Genomic DNA, 20,702 nt, shown 5'->3' on the forward strand with positions numbered 1-20,702 from the left:
TTCGATCAGGTTCAGGAGGCATGATCTGCTTTCACAAATCCGAACTAGGTGGGATTCAGAGTTTGGAGGTTGCCAATATCTTTGTTTATGAGTTCCATGATGATACATTCCATGGCTTTGCAGACCAGGCTCGTCAGGCTAATAGGTCGATAGTTCCCGGGATCAGTGGTGGCTACCCCTTTGTGGAGTGGGATAACTGTTGCTGTGCGCCATTCAATGAGCACAAAGCCTGATGCAAGGCTGTTATTGAACATGGTGCTTAAGTGGAGAGCAGTTTTGTTTTCTTAGCTAGCTTTGGAGGATCTTATAAGGGATTTCAGCTTCTTACTGAGGCTGATCAGGGAGCTCCTCCACTCATGGGATTTTATTCTCTTTTGCAACAGTTACTTCCTTCTGTTGTACAGTTTGTTTATGGCAGGGGACCACCAGATTGGCTTCCTTTTTTTGGAGGATAGAGTCTTGGGTCTGTTTGGGATAGCACGATCCATACACTCATGTAAGTGCTTATAGAGTGCATTTGTGTAGGATTCAGCAGTTGTAACTGTATTGTCCATCTGCATGGGTGTCATGAAGTTCACCACTTCTGTCTTAAGAAGCATGAAGTTGGCATTGGCGAAATTTTTTACCATGGCTTCCTTAATGGGGGTGAAGGCAGGATGTGGATATCAAGGGTGATTAACTTATGGTTGGATCGGACCAATGAAGAGTTGACTTCAGGTGTGGAATACTGGTCACTCATGTTAGTAATGACTAGGTCTAGGATATTGTTGCCCCTGGTAGGGGTGTGGATAAGTTGATCCAGGGCACTGGAGTTGATGAATTCCAGAAAGCGTTGAGCTGAGGAGTTGGTACACAAATAGTTTTCCTAGTTAATGGTGGGGTAGTTGAAGTCGCCCATTATTAGGGTGTTTGGTTGAACCCTAATATTTTCCAGTACATCAAGAAAAGAGGAGTGGGAATCCTGGGGCACGGTGGGGGATCTTTAGAAAGCTACAGTTTGGATTTCAGTTTTGCCCAGATTTAGTTGTACTTGGATAACCTCGGCTACATTATGCTGATCAACTAGCCTGGGGGTGTGGATATCCTTAATGAATATGGACACGCCTCCGTCTTTGGTGTTTCGGTCCAGGTTACATGGCCGAAAATTGTGGTATGAGTTATAGCATGGTAGTGCAGGGATGCTCTCTGAAGCCTTGAACCAGGTCTCAGTCACTGCACAGATATCGATGTTCTTCATTTTAAGGAGTGCCTCGAATGAGTGCATTTTGAGATTTAGACTTCTAGCATTGAGTAGCATTACCCTCAGTTTTTCCTTGCCTGTTCCTGTTACGGTGGTGAATTTGTTATTTGAACCTTGCCTAAAAAAGGCACTATAGGGGCAGCAAGAGCCTTAGCCAGTATCCAGAATCCCAGAGGCGACAGGTGCAGGCCATCTGTGGAAAAGCATCATGGTCTGTCGACTATGTAATCCCAAGCAGACAGATACTGGATCCCCTTAGAATGACACCAGAAGCTTAGCCAATTTTTGAAGTAAATTAGTTTGTCCTTGTACTGCGGTATCATTCAGGGCGATGACAGAATGGTACTCAGGGCTAGGGTCATACCTGCCTGGGCTACAAGATCGGAGATCTTTTCCATGTCTCTTTTCATGTAGTCCAGGGAGGTGCTTCTCAGGTCATTCACACCAACATGGACAACGACAGAGTCATATTTGTACTTGTTGTGGAGTGACCTGAGTGTGTGGGTTATGTGGCGGATCCTGGCACCTGACAGGCAGATGGCAGCAACCTTCTCCTTGTTTAGCCTGGTGAGTGGGACATCAGTTTGCCTGACTATAGAGTCACCTATGACTAGTGTGTTGGATATGTTGTATTGCCTTATTGGCTGTGGTTGAGTAGCACACTGAGTCTGTGAGCTATGAGTCATTTGGGTTGTGTTGGGGGATGGAGGTTGCTTGCGTTTCTGCTTTGGAGGTCTCTGTTGCTTAGACAGATTATTATTGAGAGTCTCCACGAATGTTTTTGTGTTACTATGTGTGGATTTTGCTGGTGTAGATTTAGTGAGACTATGTGATGAGTGTGCTGTGGTGCAAATGTTTACCTTCTCCTCATGACTGTCAAGTAAAGTCTTGGTTGGAGAGAGCTTTACCTCCAGTTTGGCTAGATCTAGATAAGTGCATCTTCTAGCAATTTATATATAGCCCTTTTTATTGCCTGCTCCATACTTTTTACAGTATTTTATTGCTATTAGCTAATCTGCACTGTTAACTGGTTTTGTTTGCAGTTAAAAGCATTTTTTAGTGTCTCTTTGCTCCTTTATCTGTTTAAAAACTTTCATTTTGTGGCTCACTGCTGTCATAAAGATTTCTGTAGTGTTTACCGTCTAAGGAGTGTAGGCTAATAGCTTTAGTATTGCCCCAGTTCAAATTTTCTGGTTCTGGGTCTGTTTGTCTTTGCAGTGATTGTTCAGAGCACATGATCAGGCCATCTTGAATTAGCAGAAGCCTTTCTTTACCTTCGTGGCTGGATTCTGTTGATTGGCTGCTGACTAGTGGGGGCTGGTTCTTTTGTGCTTTTTTAAAAAAAAAAGTTGTCTAAGGTTGTATCTTCTGGTATTTAAGCCCTAACCTTGAGAGGATTTCTGTACACGCTGAGCAGAGTGGAGAAGGGGAGTTGATTACAACTCTGATATGAGAAATATAGTATCTTTTTGGATTGTTTATATTGATTATTGCTTCTAGCAATTTATATATAGCAGTTTTTATTGCCTGCTGCATAGTTTTTACTATATTGTATTGGTATTAACTGGTCTGTACTGGTAACTGATTTGTTTGCAATTAAAAGCATTCTGTACAGTCTCTTTGCGCCGTTATTTTTTTAAAAACTTTCATTTTGTGGCTCATTGCTGTCATAAAGATTTCTGTCGTGTTTACTGTCTAAAGAGTGTAGGCTAATAGCTTTAGTATTGTCCCAGTTCAGATTTGCTGGCTCTGGGACTGTTTGTCTTTGCAGTGATTATTCAGAGCACATGAACAGGCCATCTTGAATTAGCAGAAGCCTTTCTTTATCTTCATGGCTGGATTGTGTTGATTGGCTGCTGGCTAGTGGGGGCTGGTTCTTTTCTGCTTTTTTTTAAAAAAAAGTTGTCTAATGTTGTATTTTCTGGTACTTAAGCCATGACTTTGAGAGGATTTCTAACTATACACACTGAGCAGAGTGGAGGAGGGGCGTTGACTACAACTCTGATCTGAGATATATAAGTATCCTTTGTTTGGGCATATTTATACTGTTTATTGCTTCTAGCAATTTATATATAGCACTTGTTATAGCCTGCTGCAGACTTTTTACTGTTTTTTATTAATATTAACTAATCTGCATGGGTAATTGATTTGTTTGCAGTTAAAAGCATTCTGTAGAGTCTCTTTGCTCCTTTCTCTGTTTAAAAACTTTAATTTTGTGGCTCACTGCTGTCATAAAGATTTCTGTAGTGTTTACTGTCTAAATAGTGTAGGCTAATAGCTTTAGTATTGTCCCAGTTCAGATTTGCTGGGTCTTGGCCTGTTTGTCTTTGCAGTGATTGTTCAGAGCACATAAACAGGCCATCTTGAATTAGCAGAAGCCTTTCTTTACCTTCGTGGCTGGATTGTGTATATTGGCTGCTGGGTGGTGGGGGCTGGTTCTTTTGTGCTTTTTTAAAAAAAAAGTTGTCTAAGATTGTATCTTCTGATATTTAATCCCTAACTGCGAGAGCATTTCTGTCTATACACACTGAGCAGAGTGGAGCAGGGGCATTGACTACAACTCTGATCTGAGATATATACGTATCCTTTTTTTGGCTTATTTATACTGATTATTGTTTCTAGCAATTTATATATAGCACTTGTTATTGTCTGCTGCATACTTTTTACTTTATTTTATTTCTTTTAACTAATCTGCACGGGTAACTGGTTTGTTTCAACTGGCAAGCATTCTGTAGAGTCTCTTTACTCCTTTATCTGTTTAAAAACTTTAATTTTGTGGCTCACTGCTGTCATAAAGATTTATTTAGTGTTTACTGTCTAAGAAGTGTAGGCTAATAGCTTTGGTATTGTCCCAGTTCAGATTTGTTGGCTCTGGGCCTGTTTGTTTTTGCAGTTATTGTTCAGACCACATGAACAGTCCATCTTGAATTAGCAAAAGCCTTTCTTTACCTTCGTGGCTGGATGGTGCTGATTGGCTGCTGGCTAGTGGGGGCTGGTTCTTATTTGCTTTTAAAAAGGTGTCTAAGGTTGTATCTTCTGGTATTTAAGTCCTTTCTTTGAGAGGATTTCTGTCTATACACAATGAGCAGTGTGGAGGAGGGGAGTTGACTACAACTCTGATCTGAGAAATATAAGTATCCTATTTTTTTGGATTATTTATACTGGTTATTGCTTCTAGCAATTTATATATAGCACTTTTTATTTCCTGCTGCATACCTTTTACTGTATTTTATTGCTATTAACAAATCTGCATGAGTAACTGATTTGTTTGCAGTTAAAAGCATTCTGTAGAGTCTTTTTCTTCCTTATCTGTTTAAAAACTTTCATTTTGTGGCTCACTGGTGTCATAAAGATTTCTGTAGTGTTTATTGTCTAAAGAGTGTAGGCTAATAGCTTTAGTATTGTCCCAGTTCAGAATTGCTGGCTCTGGGCCTGTTTGCCTTTGCGTTGATTGATCAGAGCACATGAACAGGCCATCTTGAACTAGCAAAAGCCTTTCTTTACCTTTGTGGCTGGATTGTGTTGATTGGCTGCTGTCTAATGGGGCTGGTTCATTTGTGCTTTTTTAAAAAAAGTTGTCTAAGGTTGTATCTTCTGGTATTTTAGCCCTAACTTTGAGAAGATTTATGTCTATACACACTGAGCAGATTGGAAAAGGGCTTTGACTACAACTCTGATCTGAGATATATAAGTATCCTTTTTTGGTTTATTTATACTGATTATTGCTTCTAGCAATTTATATATAACACTTTTTATTGCCTGCTGCATACTTTTTACTGTATTTTATTGCAATTAACTAATCTGCACGGGTAACTGATTTGTTTGCAGTTAAAATCATCCTGTAGAGTCTCTTTGCTCCTTTATTTGCTTAAAAACTTTCATTTTGTGGCTCACTGCTGTCATAAAGATTTCTGTAGTGTTTGCTGTCTAAAGAGTCTAGGCTAATAGATTTAGTATTGTCCCAGTTCAGATTTTCTGGCTCTGGGCCTGATTGCCTTTGCAGTGATTGTTCAGAGCACATGAACAGGCCATCTTGAATTAGCAGAAGCCTTTCTTTAGCTTTGTGGCTGGATTGTGTTGATTGGCTGCTGGCTAGTGGGGGATGGTTCTTTTGTCTTTTTTTAAAAAGAAAGTTGTCTAAGGTTGTATCTTCTGGTATTAAAGCCCTAACTTTGAGAGGATTTCTGTCCATACACACTCAGCAGAGTGCAGGAGTGGCATTGACTACAACTCTGATCCGAGATATATAAGTATCCTGTTTTTTGGCTTATTTATACTGATTATTGCTTCTAGCAATTTATATATAGTACTTTTTATGGCCTGCTGCATACTTTTTACTGTATTTTATTGCTATTAACTAATCTGCACAGGTAACTGATTTGTTTGCAATTAAAAGCATTCTGCAGTGTCTCTTTGCTCTTTTATCTGCTTAAAAACTTTCGTTTTGTGGATCACTGCTGTTATAAAGATTTCTGTAGTGTTTACTGTCTAAAGAATGTACGCTAATAGCTTTAGTATTGTCCCAGTTCAGATTTGCTGGGTCTGGGCCTGTTTGCCTTTGCAGTGATTGTTCAGAGCACATGAACAGGCCATCTGGAATTAGCAGAAGCCTTTCTTTACCTTAATGGCTGGATTGTGTTGATTAGCTGCTGGCTAGTGGGGACTGGTTCTTTTGAGCTTTTAAAAAAAAAAGTTTTCTAAGGTTGTATCTTCTGGTATTTAAGCACTAACTTTGAGAGGATTGCTGTCTATACACACTGAGCAGAGTGGAGGAGGGGCATTGACTGAGACTCTGATCTGAGATACATAAGTATCCTGTTTTTTTTTTTGCTTATTTATACTGATTATTGCTTCTAGCTATTTATATATAGCACTTTTTATTGCCTGCTGCATACTTTTTACTGTATTGTATTGCTATTAACGAATCTGCATGGGTAACTGGTTTGTTTGCAGTTAAAAGCATTCTGTAGAGTCTTTTTGCTCCTTTAGCTGTTTAAAAACTTTCATTTTGTGGCTCACTTCTGTCATAAAGATTTCTGTAGTGTTTACTCTCTAAAGAGTGTAGGCTAATAGCTTTAGTATTGTCCCAGTTCAGATTTGCTGGCTCTGGTCCTGTTTGTCTTTGCAGTGATTGTTCAGAGCACATGAACAGGGCATCTTGAATTAGCAGAAGCCTTTCTTTACCTTTGTGGCTGGATTGTGTTGATTGGCTGCTGGCTAGTGGTGGCTGGTTCACTTGTGCTTTTTTAAAAAAAAAAGTTGTCTAAGGTTGTATCTTCTGGTATTTAAGCCCTAACTTTAAGAGGATTTCTGGCTATATACACTCAGCAGAGTGGAGGAGGGGCGTTGACCACAACTATGATCTGAGATATACAAGTATCCTGTTTTTTTTGGCTTATTTATACTGATTATAGGTTCTTAGGTAGATACTAGGCTATTGGCCCAAGGGCCTATGTAAGCCTAGCCAACAAGGTTCCATGGCTTATGCCACCCAAAAAAAGTTATTTTCCTGTGCCACTGTCGAGCGGAGACACAGAAGTGATCCACGGGGTGTATTTCCTATTTCCCATCCACTCATCAAGATTTTTCTTGAAGAGTGCTAATGAAGAACTTTGCTTCACATAGATGGGTAGCCTGTTCCCGAGTATGGGAAATCTCTGGGACAGGAATTTATCCCTCCAGCATGTCCTGTTTATTGTGGTGACAAGGTTTAGGTCCCAAGAGCATGTAGCTCTGAGGGATTGGGATTTCTTTAGGTGTAGCATGTCCAACAGCTCTGGGTTTGACATAGCTTTATATGTTAGGCAGAGATCACCTCAGAGTAGGCGATATGCTACGGAGTAAAATTTGAGTTTTTTGAGGTGGTCAGTGTAGGGCATTTGTTTGTGGCCAGTAATCCTCTTTGTGAGGTACTTCTGTGGCCTTTCCAGCTGCTGCAGATGTCTTGTAAGGTACATTCCAAAAGGGGCTTTGTACTCTATAATGGGTCTAACGAGTGTCGAGTAGAGGTTAACAATGACCTCTTTTTTCCTGGATGAGAACCCTTTTATGATGAGGTGTGCCACATACAAAGACTTCCTGACAACTGTGGCGATGTGACTATCAAAGGAGAGACTACTGTCCACCTGGGTCCCAAGGTCTCTTATCACACATTTGGTGTTAAGTAGATTGCTGCCTATGTGGTAGTTCATGGGTACAGAGTTTTTACCAAAGGGGATGACACTGCACTTTTTGGTATTGAACTTGAGGCCATGGCTCTGACACCAGGCATCTTTCTCAGCAAGTCCCTTCTGTAGGATGTCCACATCATTTGGGGACTTGACTATGGCTCCTAGTTTGCAGTCATCTGTGAACTTCATTAGCCAGAGGCCTTCTGTGTTAGCCTGTACTTCAGAGAAGTAGATACCAAACAGGAGAGGTCCCAGGACAGAACCGTGTGGTACTCCACTTGTCACTGCTTTGAGGTCAGATTTGGAGTCTCCAACTTTTACAGTGTGGGTTCTGTCAGTGAGCTAGTTGGCAACCCATGTTGTGATGTAGGGATTTATATCTAGTTTAGTGAGTTTGGCTATAATTCCAGAATGGGGGATGATGTCGAAAGTCTTGGCGAGGTCAAGATCGGCTGTGTGAACCACCTTACCCTCATCTACGGATTTGGTGACTGCCTCAAAGAAGTCGATCAGGTTCAGGAGGCATGATCTGCCTTTCACAAATCCGAACTGGGTGGGATCCAGAGTTTGGAGGTTACCAATGTCTTTGTTTATGAGTTCCATGATGATACATTCCATGGCCTTGCAGACCAGGCTCGTCAGGCTAATAGGTTGATAGTTCCCGGGATCAGTGGTGGCTATCCCTTTGTGGAGTGGGATAACTGTTGCTGTGCGCCATTCAGTGAGCACAAAGCCTGATGCAAGGCTGTTATTGAACATGGTGCTTAAGTGGAGAGCAGTGTTGTTTTCTTAGCTAGCTTTGGAGGATCTTATAAGGGATTTAAGCTTCTTACTGAGGCTGATCAGGGAGCTCCTCCACTCATGGGATTTCATTCTCTTTTGCAACAGTTACTTCCTTCTGTTGTACAGTTTGTTTATGGCAGTGGACCACCAGATTGGCTTCCTTTTTTTGGAGGATAGAGTCTTGGGTCTGTTTGGGATAGCACGATCCATGCACTCGTGTAAATGCTTATAGAGTGCATTTGTGTAGGATTCAGCAGTTGTAACTGTATTGTCCATCTGCATGGGTGTCATGAGGTTCACCACTTCTGTCTTAAGAAGCATGAAGTTGGCATCGGCAACATTTTTTACCATGGTTTCCTTAATGGGGGTGAAGGCGGGATGTGAATATCAAGGGTGATTAGCTTATGGTCAGATCGGACCAACGAGGAGTTGACTTCAGGTGTGGACCACTGGTCACTCATGTTAGTAATGACTAGGTCTAGGATATTGTTGCCCCTGGTAGGGGTGTGGATAAGTTGATCCAGGGCACTGGAGTTTATGAATTCCATAAAGCGTTGAGCTGAGGAGTTGGTACACAAGTAGTTTTCCTAGTTAATTGTGGGGTAGTTGAAGTCGCCCATTATTAGGGTGTTTGGTTGAACCCTAATATTTTCCATTACATCAAGAAAAGAGGAGTGGGAATCCTGGGGCATGGTGGGGGATCTTTAGCAAGCTACAATTTGGATTTCAGTTTTGCCCAGAGTTAGTTGTACTTGGATAACCTCGGATGCATTATGCTGATCAACTAGCCTGGGGGTGTGGATATCCTTAATGAATATGGACACGCCTCCGTCTTTGGTGTTTCGGTCCAGGTTACATGGCCGAAAATTGTGGTATGAGTTATAGCATGGTAGTGCAGGGATGCTCTCTGAAGCCTTGAACCAGGTCTCAGTCACTGCACAGATATCGATGTTCTTCATTTTAAGGAGTGCCTCGAATTAGTGCATTTTGAGATTTAGACTTCTAGCATTGAGTAGCATTACCCTCAGTTTTTGCTTGTCTGTTCCTGTTACAGTGGTGAATTTGTTATTTGAACCTTGCCTAAAAAGGGCACTATAGGGACAGCAAGAGCCTTAACCAGTATCCAGAATCCCAGAGGCGACAGGTGCAGGCCATCTGTGGAAAAGCATCGTGGTCTGTCGACTATGTAATCCCAAGCAGACAGATACTGGATCCTCTTAGAACGACACCAGAAGCTTAGCCTATTTTTGAAGTAAATTAGTTTGTCCTTGTACTGTGGTATCATTCAGGGCGATGTCAGAATTCTACTCAGGGCTAGGGTCATACCTGCCTGGGCTACAAGATCGGAGAGCTTTTCCATGTCTCTCTTCATGTAGTCCAGGGAGGTACTTCTCAGGTCATTCACACCAACATGGACAATGACAGAGTCATATTTGTACTTGTTGTGGAGTGACCTGAGTGCGTGAGTTATGAGGCGGATCCTGGCACCTGACAGGCAGATGGCAGCAACCTTCTCCTTGTTTAGCCTGGTGAGTGGGACATCAGTTTGCCTGACTATAGAGTCACCTATGACTAGTGTGTTGGGTACATTGTTTTGCCTTATTGGCTGTGGTTGAGTAGCACACTGAGTCTGTGGGCTATGAGTCATTTGGGTTGTGTTGGGGGATGGAGGTTGCTTGCGTTTCTGCTTTGGAGGTCTCTGTTACTTAGACAGATTATTATTGAGAGCCTCTGCAAATGTTTTTGTGTTACTAAGTGTGGATTAGGCTGGTGTAGATTTAGTGAGACTATGTGATGAGTGTGCTGTGGTGCAAATGTTTACCTTCTCCTCATGACTGTCAAGTAAAGTCTTGGTTGGAGAGAGCTTTACCTCCAGTTTGGCTACATAAGTGCATCTTCTAGCAATTTATATATAGCCCTTTTTATTGCCTGCTGCATACTTTTTACAGTATTTTATTGCTATTAACTAATCTGCACTGGTAACTGGTTTGTTTGCAGTTAAAAGCATTTTGTAGTGTCTCTTTGCTCCTTTATCTGTTTAAAAACTTTCATTTTGTGGTTCACTGCTGTCATAAAGATTTCTATAGTGTTTACCGTCTAAGGAGTGTAGGCTAATAGCTTTAGTATTGCCCCAGTTCAAATTTTCTGGTTCTGGGTCTGTTTGTCTTTGTAGTGATTGTTCAGAGCACATGATCAGGCCATCTTGAATTAGCAGAAGCCTTTCTTTACCTTCTTGGCTGGATTGTGTTGATTGGCTGCTGGCTAGTGGGGGCTGGTTCTTTTGTGCTTTTTTTAAAAAAAAGTTGTCTAAGGTTGTATCTTCTGGTATTTAAGCCCTAACCTTGAGAGGATTTCTGTACACACTGAGCAGAGTGGAGAAGGGGAGTTGATTACAACTCTGATATGAGAAATATAGTATCTTTTTGGATTGTTTATATTGATTATTGCTTCTAGCAATTTATATATAGCAGTTTGTATTGCCTGCTGCATAGTTTTTACTGTATTGTATTGGTATTAACTGGTCTGTACTGGTAACTGATTTGTTTGCAGTTAAAAGCATTCTGTACAGTCTGTTTGCTCCTTTATTTTTTTAAAAACTTTCATTTTGTGGCTCATTGCTTTAGTATTGAACCAGTTCAGATTTGCTGGCTCTGGGACTGTTTGTCTTTGCAGTGATTGTTCAGAGCACATCAACAGGCCATTTTGAATTAGCAGAAGCCTTTCTTTACCTTTGTGGCTGGACTGTGTTGATTGGCTGCTGGCTAGTTGTGGCTGTTTTTTTTTTTGTGCTTTCTTAAAAAAAAGTTGTCAAAGGTTGTATCTTGTAGTATTTAAACCCTAACTTTGAGAGGATTTCTTTCTGTACACACTGAGCAGAGTGGAGGAGGGGCATTGACTACAACTCTGATCTGAGATATATAAGTATCCTTTTTTTGGGTTATTTATACTGATTATTGCGTTTAGCAATTTATGTATAGCACTTTTTATTGCCTGCTGCATACTTTTTACTGTATTTTGTTGCTATTAACTAATCTGCACGGGTAACTGATTTGTTTGCAGTTAAAGGCATTCTGTAGAGTCTCTTTGCTCCTTTGTCTTTTTAAAACTTTTATTTTTGTGGCTCATTGGTGTCATAAAGATTTCTGTACTGTTTACTGTGTAAAGAGTGTATGCTAATAGTGTTAGTATTGTCCCAGTTCATATTTGCTGGCTCTGGGCCTGTTTGTCTTAGCAGTGATTGCTGAGAGCACATGAACAGGCCATTTTTAATTAGCTGAAGTCTTTCTTTACCTTTGTGGACGGATTGTGTTGATTGGCTGCTGGCTAGTGGTGGCTGCTTTTTTTTTGTGCTTTGTTAAAAAAAGTTGTCAAAGGTTGTATCTTGTCGTATTTAAGCCCTAACTTTGAGAGAATTTCTGTCTATACACACTGAGCAAAGTGGAGGAGGGGCATTGACTACAACTCTGCTCTGACATATATATGTATCCTGCTTTTTTGGCTTATTTATACTGATTATTGCTTCGAGCAATTTATATATAGCACTTTTTATTGCCTGCTTCATAGTTTTACTGTGTTTTATTGCTGTTAACTAATCTGCACATGTAACTGATTTGTTTGCATTTAAAAGCATTCTGTGAAGTCTCTTTGCTCCTTTATCTGTTTACAAACTTTCATTTTGTGGTTTACGGCTGTCAAAGATTTCTGTAGTGTTTACTGTCTAAAGGGTTAAGGCTAATGGCTTTAGTATTGTTTCAGTTCAGATTTGCTGGCTCTGGGCATGTTTTACTTTGCCGTTATTGTTCAGAGCACATGAACAGGCCATCTTGACTTTACAGAAGCCTTTATTTACCTTTGCGGGTGGAGTGTGTTGATTGGCTACTGGCTAGTGGGGGCTAGTTCTTTTGTGCTTTTAAAAAAATGTTTTCTAAGGTTGTATCTTCTGTTATTTAAGCCCTACCTTTGAGAGGATTTCTGTCTATACACACTGAGCAGAGTGGAGGGGGGGGAGGCGTTGACTACAACTCTGATCTGAGATATACAAGTATATATTTTTTGGCTTATTTATGCTGATTATTGCTTCTAGCAATTTTTATATATATATATATATATATATATATATATATATATATATATATAACACTTTGTATCACCTGCTGCATACTTTTTACTGTATTTTATTGCTATTAACTAATCTGCATGGGTAACTTGTTTGCAGTTAAAGCCATTCTGTAATGTCTCTGTGCTCCTTTATCTGTTTAAAAACTTTCATTTTATGGCTCACTGGTGTCATAAAGATTTTTGTAATGTTTACTGTCTAAAGAGTGTAGGCTGATAGCTTTAGTATTCCCCAGTTCAGATTTGCTGGCTCTGGGCCTCTTTGTCTTTGCAGTGATTGTTCAGAGCACATGAACAGGTCATCTTTAATTAGCAGAAGTCTTTCTTTACTGTTGTGGCTGGATTGTGCTGATTGGCTGCTGATTCTTTTGTGCTTTTTTAAAAAAAAATTTCTTAGGTTGTAACTTCTGGTAGTTAAGCCATAACTTTGAGAGGATTTCTGTCAATACACACTGAGCAGAGTGGAGGAGAGGCGTTGACTACAACTCTGATCTGAGGTATATAAGTATCTTATTTTTGGCTTATTTATACTGAATATTGCTTCTAGCAATTTATATATAGCACTTTTTATTGCCTGCTGCATACTTTTTACTGTATTTTAGTGCTATTAACTAATCTGCACCGGTAACTGATCTGTTTCATTTCAAACCATTCTATAGAGCCTCTTTGCTCCTTTATCTGTTTAAAAACTTTCATTTTGTGGCTCACTGCTGTCATAAAGATTTCTGTAGTGTTTACGATCGAAAGAATGTAGGCTAATAGCTTTAGTATTGTCCCAGTTCTGATTTGCTAGCTCTGGTCTTGTTTGTCTTTGCATTTTGTTCAGAGCACATGAAAAGGCCATCTTGAATTAGCAGAAGCCTTTCTTTACCTTCGTGGCTGGATTGTGTTGATTGGCTGCTGGCTAGTGGGAGCTGGTTCTTTTGTGCTTGTTTAAAAAAAGTTGTCTAAGGTTGTATCTTCTGGTATTTAAGCCCTAACTTTGAGAAAAAGTCTGTCTATACACACTGAGCAGAGTGGATGAGGGGCATTGACTACAACTCTGATCTGAGATATACAAGTATCCTGTTTTTTTGGCTTATTTATTGTGATTATTACTTCTAACATATCTTATATAGCACTATTGGTACTTTTTCGTTATCGGGACAAGACTTCAAATGAGTGCTTTGAATATTGCATTTCAAGCGCTATATTTCTCTTTAAGTACAAATCTGTGTATTTAATTTTCACATCCATTTCTGTTTCACTCTATTAAGAGGAATAGGAAAATGACAACATCAATCAACATTTACTCTTAATTGCTGACACTACTAAGTGCAAGCAAGAAGTTACTTTTTTTATGCTTCCGATGCACAAATGTATTGTACAAGACTAAGCATTTGTTGTTGTTGGTGTTTTGTTTTATTTTCTATCAGGACAAATTCCTGACAGGCATCATATATGTCAGCAATATTCGTTTGATATGAACACTCACCCGAATCAGAAACCAAGACAGCCCACAAATAAATAAAGAATAAGTCCATAAATTAGGAACTCATTATAATTGTAATTTGTAAAGAGGGGATGAATTGCTGTGCACTTTCTTAAGAAAAATAACGTACACGAGTATCATTTTTATGACTACCTTTTCTAAAAATAATCACTAATTTTAAGAAGGGATAAAGCCAAATTCAGGCGTCTTCTTGATTGGTTACCATAAATAAACATGTCGTAGCACCTATTCTTCAGTTGGTTATTATTAGCAGACATGTCTTAGGTCCCCCCAATTCCATTCTCTTTTAACAGGACTGTGACATGCTAAATAGGACGTGCACCCTGTTTTCATTGTGTAAATATACGTATTTGAAGTTTATTTCTTAATTTGGTCAATTTTCCTTGCCTTATGTAATGTTTTGATGTGCGTGGTTTACTCATTAAAAAATCCTGATCCTCATCCTTTACTGCTGAAAAAGTAGTAAAAGAACATTGCAGAGAAAGTCTAACTGCACTTCCTTACTATTTTAATTGCTATATGATTTGTTTTAATGCGTCACTTTTAACAGTGTTACTGTACTACAAGCTGATGTGATTAGCAGGCATCCCTGCCATTTAGTTTCTTTGACCAGTAAAGGATTTGTACTTAGAGAAGAGAGAACAGCAGCGCTTGAAATACAATATTCAGAATGCTCATTCAAACTGCTGCCCCGATAACGGAAATATTACTGCACTTTGTATTGCCTGCTGCATACTTCTTACTGTATTTTATTGCTATTAACTAATCTGCAAGGGTAACTGTTTGTTTGCAGCTAAAAGCATTTTGTATAGTCTCTTTGTTCCTTTATCTGTTTAAAAACTTTCATTTTGTGGCTCACTGCTGTCATAAAGACTTCTGTAGTGTTTACTCTCTAAACAGTGTAGGCTAAAAGTTTGAGTATTGTCTCAGTTCTGATTTGCTGGCTCAGGGCCCATTTGTCTTTGCAGTGTTTGTTCAGAGCACATGAACAGGCCATCTTGAATTAGCTGAAGACATTCTTTACCTTTGTGGCTGGATTGTGTTGATTGGCAGCTGGCTAGTGGGGGCTGATTCTTTGGGCTTTTTAAAAAATAAAAGTTGTCTAAGGTTGTATCTTCTGGTTTTTAAGCCCTAACTTTGAGAGGATTTCTGTCTGTACACACTGAGCAGAGCGGAGGAGGGGCGCTGACTACAACTGGGATCTGAGATATATACGTATCCTGTTTTTTGGCTTATTTATACTGATTATTGCTTCTAGCAATTTATATATGTAACACTTTTTATTGCCTGCTGCATACGTTTTACTGTATTTTATTGCTATTAACTAATCTGCACGGGTCACTGATTTGTTAGCAGTTAAATGCATTTTGTAGTCTCTTTGCTCCTTTATCTGTTTAAAACTTTCATTTTGTAGCTCCCTGCTGTCTTAAAGATTTCTGTAGTGTTTACTGTCTAAAAAGTGTAGGCTAATAGCTGTAGTATTGTCCCAGTTCAGATTTGCTGGCTCTGGGCCTGTTTGTCTTTGCAATGATTGCTCAGAGCACATGAACAGGTCATCTTGAATTATCAAAAGCCTTTCTTTACCTTCGAGGCTGGATTGTGTTGATTGTCTGCTGGCTAGTGGGGGCTGGTTCTTTAGTGCTTTTTTTAAAAAAAGTTGTCTAAGTTTGTATTTTCTGGTATTTAAGCCCTAACTTTCAGAGGATTTCTGTCTATACACACTGAGCAGAGTGGAGTAGGGGCGTTGACTACAACTCTGATCTGAGATATATAAGTAACCTGTTTTGTAGCTTATTGATACTGATTATTGCTTCTAGCAATTTATATATAGCACTTTTTATTGCCTGCTGCATACTTCTTACTGTATTTTATTGTTATTAACTAATCTGCATGGGTAACTGATTTGTTTGCAGTGAAAAGCATTCTCTAGAGTCTCTTTGCTCCTTTATCTGTTTACAAACTTTCATTTTGTAGCTCACTGCTGTCATAAAGATTTATGTAGTGTTTACTGTCTAAAGAGTGTAGGCTAATAGCTTTAGTATTGTCCCAGTTCATATTTGCTGACGCAGGCCTGTTTGTATTTCCAGTAATTCTTTAGAGCACATGAACAGAGGCCATGTTGAATTAGCAGAAGCCTTTCTTTACCTTTGTGGCTGGATTGTGTTGATTGGCTGCTAGCCAGTGAGGGCTGGTTCTTTTGTGCTTTTTTAAAAAAAAAAGTTGTCTAAGGTTTTATCTTCTGGTATTTAAGCCCTTACTTTGAGAGTATTTCTGTCTATACACACTGACCAGAGTAGAGGAGTGGCATTGACTACAACTCTGATCTGAGATATATAAATATTCTGTTTTTTTGGTTTATTTATAGTGATTATTGCTTCTAGCAATTTATATACAGCACTTTTTATAGCTTGCTGCATAGTTTTTACTGTATTTTGTTGCTATTAACTAATCTGAATGGGTAACTGATTTGTTTGCAGTTAAAAGCATTCTGTAGAGTCTCTTTGCTTTTTTATCTGTTTAAAAACTTTCATTTTGTGGCTCACTGCTGTCATAAAGATTTCTGTAGTGTTGACTGTGTAAAGAGTGTAGGCTAATAGCTTAGGGACTGTCCCAGTTCAGATTTGTTGGCTCTGGGGCTGTTTGTTTTTGCAGTTATTGTTCAGAGCAAATGAACAGGCCATCTTGAATTAGCAGAAGCCTTTCTTTACCTTCATGGTTGGATTGTGTTGATTGGCTGCTGGCTAGTGGGGGTTGGTTCTTTTGTGTTTTTTTCAAAACAAAGTTGTCTAAGGCTCTTCTGGTATTTAACCCCTAACTTTGAGATAATTCCTTTCTATACATACTAAGCAGAGTGGAGGACGGGCTTTGACTACAACTCTGATCTGTGTTATATAAGTATCCTTTTTTTGGTGTATTAATACTGATTATTGCTTCTAGCAACTTATATAAAGCACTTTTTATTGCCTGCTGCATTCTTTTTACTGTATTTTTTGGTATTAACTAATCTGCACGGGTAACTGATTTGTTTGCAATTAAAAAGCATTCGGTAGAGTCTCTTTGCTTCTTTATCTGTTTAAAAACTTTCATTTTGTGGCTCACTGCTGTCATAAAGATTTCTGTAGGATTTACTGTCTAAAGAGTGTAGGCTAATAGCTTTAGTATTGTCCCAGTTCAGATTTGCTGGCTTTGGGTCTGTTTGTCTTTGCAGTGATTGTTCAGAGCACATGAACAGGCCATCTTGAATTAGCAGAAGCCATTCTTTACCTTTGTTGCTGGATTGTGTTGATTGGTTGCTGGCTAGTGGGGGCAGATTATTTTGTTCTTTTAAAAAACAGTTGTCTAAAGTTATATCTTCTGGTATTTAAGCCCTAACTTTGAGTGGATTTCTGTCTATACACACTGAGCAGAGTGGAGGAGGGGCGCTGAGTACAACTCTGATCTGAGATCTATAAGTAGCCTTTTTTGGCTTATTTTTACTGATTATTGCTTCCGGCAATTTATATAGCACTTTTTATTGGCTGCTGCATACTTTTTACTGTATTTTATTGCTATTAACGTATCTGCACGGGTAACTGATTTCTTTGCAGTTAAAAGCATTCTGTAGAGTCTCTTTGCTCCTTTATCTGTTTAAAAACTTTCATTTAAAGGCTCACTGCTGTCATAAAGATTTATGTAGTGTTTACTGTCTAAAGAGTTTAGGCTAATAGCTTTAGTATTGTCCCAGTTCATATTTGCTGGCTATGGGCCTGTTTGTCTTTGCAGTGATTTTTCAGAGCACATGAACAGGCCATCTTGAATTAGCAGAAGCCTTTCTTTACCTTCGTGGCTGGATTGTGCTGAGTGTCTGCTGGCTAGTGAGGGCAGGTTCTTTTGTGCTTTTAAAAAAAAAACGTTTTCTAAAGTTGTATCTTCTGGTATTTAAGCCCTAAGTTTGAGAAGATTTCTGTCTGTACACACTGAGCAGAAGGGAAGGGGGGCGTTGACTACAACTCTGATCTGAGATATATACGTATCCTGTTTTGTTGGCTTATTTGTACTGATTAATGCTTCTAACAGTTTATATATAGCACTTTTTATTTCCTGCTGCATACTTTTTTACTGTAGTTCATTGCTATTAACTAATCTGCATAGGTAACTGATTTGTTTGCAGTTAAAAGCATTCTGTAGAATCTCTTTGCTCCTTTATCTGTTTAAAAACTTTCATTTAAAGGCTCACTGCTGTCATAAAGATTTATGTATTGTTTACTGTCTAAAGAGTGTAGGCTAATAGCTTTAGTACTGTCCCAGTTCAGATTTGCTGGCTCAAGGCCTGCTTGTCTTTCCGTGATTGTTCAGAGCAGATGAACAGGCCATATTGAATTAGCAGAAGCCTTTCTTTACCTTTGTGGCTAGATTGTGTTGATTAGCTGCTGGCTAGTGGGGGCTGGTTCTTTTATGCTTTTAAAAAAAGTTTTCTAAGGTTGTATCTTCCGGTATTTAAGCCCTAACTGTGAGAGAATTTCTGTCTATACACACTGAGCAGAGTGGAGGAGAGGCGTTGACTACAACTCTGATCTGAGATATATAAGTATCCTGTTTTTTGGGGTTATTTATACTGATTATATAGCACTTTTTTTGCCTGCTGCACACTTTTTACTGTCTTTTATTGCTATTAACTAGTCTGCATGGGTAACTGATATGTTAGCAGTTAAAAGCATTCTGTAGAGTCTCTGTGCTCCCTTTATCTGTTTAAAAACTTTCATTTTGTGGCTTACTGCTTTTATAAAGATTTCTGTTGTGTCTACTGTCTAAAGAGTGTAGGCTAATAGCTTTAGAATTGTCCCAGTTCATATTTGCTAGCTCTGGGCCTTTTTGTCTTTGCAGTGATTGTTCAGAGCACATGAACAGAGGCCGTCTTGAATTAGCAGAAGCCTTTCTTTACCTTAGTGGCTGGATGGTGTTGATTGGCTGCTGGCTAGTGGGGGCTGGTTTTTTTGGACTTTTTAGAAAAAAAGTTGCCTATGGTTGTATCTTCTGGTATTTAAGCTCTAACTTTGAGGGGATTTCTGTCTATGCACACTGAGCAGAGTGGAGGAGGGGCGTTGGCTACAACTCTGATCTGGTATATATAAGTATCTTGTTTTTTTGGCTTATTTATACTGATTATTGCTTCTAGCAATTTATATATATAGCATTTTTATTGCCTGCTGCATACTTTTACTGTATTTTATTGCTATTAACTAATCTTCAATGGTAATTTGTTTGCAGTTAAAAGCATTCTGTAGAGTCTCTTTTCGCCTTTATCTTTTTAAAAACTTTCATTTTGTGGCTCACTGCTGTCATAAAGATTTCTGTAGTATTTACTGTCTAAAGAGTGTAGGCTAATAGCTGTAGTATTGTCGCAGTTCATATTTGCAGGCTCTGGGCCTGTTTGTCTTTGTAGTGATTGTTCAGAGCACATGAACAGGCCATCCGTAATTAGCAGAACCCTTTCTTTACCTTCATGGCTGGGTGGTCTTGATTGGCTGTTGGCTAGTGGTGGCTGGTTCTTTTGTGCTTTTTTAAAAATAAAAGTTGTCAAAGGTTGTATCTTCTGGTATTTAAGCCTTAACTTTGAGAAGATTTCTGTCTATACACACTGAGCAGAGTGGAGGAGGGGCGTTGACTACAACTCTGATCTGAGATATATAAGTATTCTGTTTTTTTGCATTATTTATACTGATTATTTCTTCTATCAATTTATATATAACACTTTGTATTGCCTGCTGCATACGTTTTACTGTATTTTATTGCTATTAACTAATCTGCATGGGTAACTTGTTTGCAGTTAAAGCCATTCTGTAAAGTCTCTTTGCTCCTTTATCTGTTTAAAACTTTCATTTTATGGCTCAGTGGTGTCATAAAGATTTTTGTAATGTTTACTGTCTAAAGAGTGTAGGCTGATAGCTTTAGTATTGCCCCAGTTCAGATTTGCTGGCTCTGGGCTTCTTTGTCTTTGCAGCGATTGTTCAGTGCACATGAACAGGCCATCTTAATTAGCAGAAGTCTTTCTTTACCATTATGGCTGGATTGTGCTGATTGGCTGCTGGCTAGTGGCAGCTGGTTCTTTTGTGCTTTTTACAAAAAAAATTGTCTAAGGTTGTAACTTCTGGTGTTTAAACCATAACTTTGAGAGGATTTCTGTATATACACACTGAGCAGAGTGGAGGAGGGGCTTTGACTACAACTCTGATCTGAGGTATATAAGTATCTTATTTTTGGCTTATTTATACTGAATATTGCTTCTAGCAATTTGTATATAGCACTTTGTATTGCCTGCTGCATGCTTTTTCCTGTATTTTAGTGCTATTAACTAATCTGCACGGGTAATTTGTTTGCAATTAAAAGCATTCTGCAGATATATTCTCTTTGCTCATTTATCTGTTTAAAAACTTTCATTTTGTGGCTCACTGCTGTCATAACTATTTCTGTAGTGTTTACTGTCGAAAGAATGTAGGCTAATAGCTTTAGTATTGTCCCAGTTCAGATTTGCTGGCTCTGGGCCTGTTTGTCTTTGTAGTTTGTTCAAAGCACATGAAAAGGCCATCTTAAATTAGCAGAAGCCTTTCTTTACCTTCGTGGCTGGATTGTGTTGATTGGCTGCTGGCTAGTGGGGGCTGGTTCTTTTGTGCTTGTTTAAAAAAAGTTGTCTAAGGTTGTATCTTCTGGTATTTAGGCCCTAACTTTGAGAGATAGTCTGTCTATACACACTGAGCAGAGTGGATGAGGGGCATTGACTACAACTCTGATCTGAGATATATAAGTATCCTGTTGTTTTGGCTTATTTATTGTGATTATTGCTTCTAACATATCTTATATAGCACTATTGGTACTTTTTCGTTATCGGGACAAGACTTCAAATGAGTGCTTTGAATATTGCATT

The sequence above is a fragment of the Protopterus annectens genome, chromosome 1.part1, assembly GCF_019279795.1.
Source record: "Protopterus annectens isolate FY-2018-M chromosome 1.part1, PAN1.0, whole genome shotgun sequence".
NCBI classification, from domain to species: Eukaryota; Metazoa; Chordata; order Ceratodontiformes; family Protopteridae; genus Protopterus; species Protopterus annectens.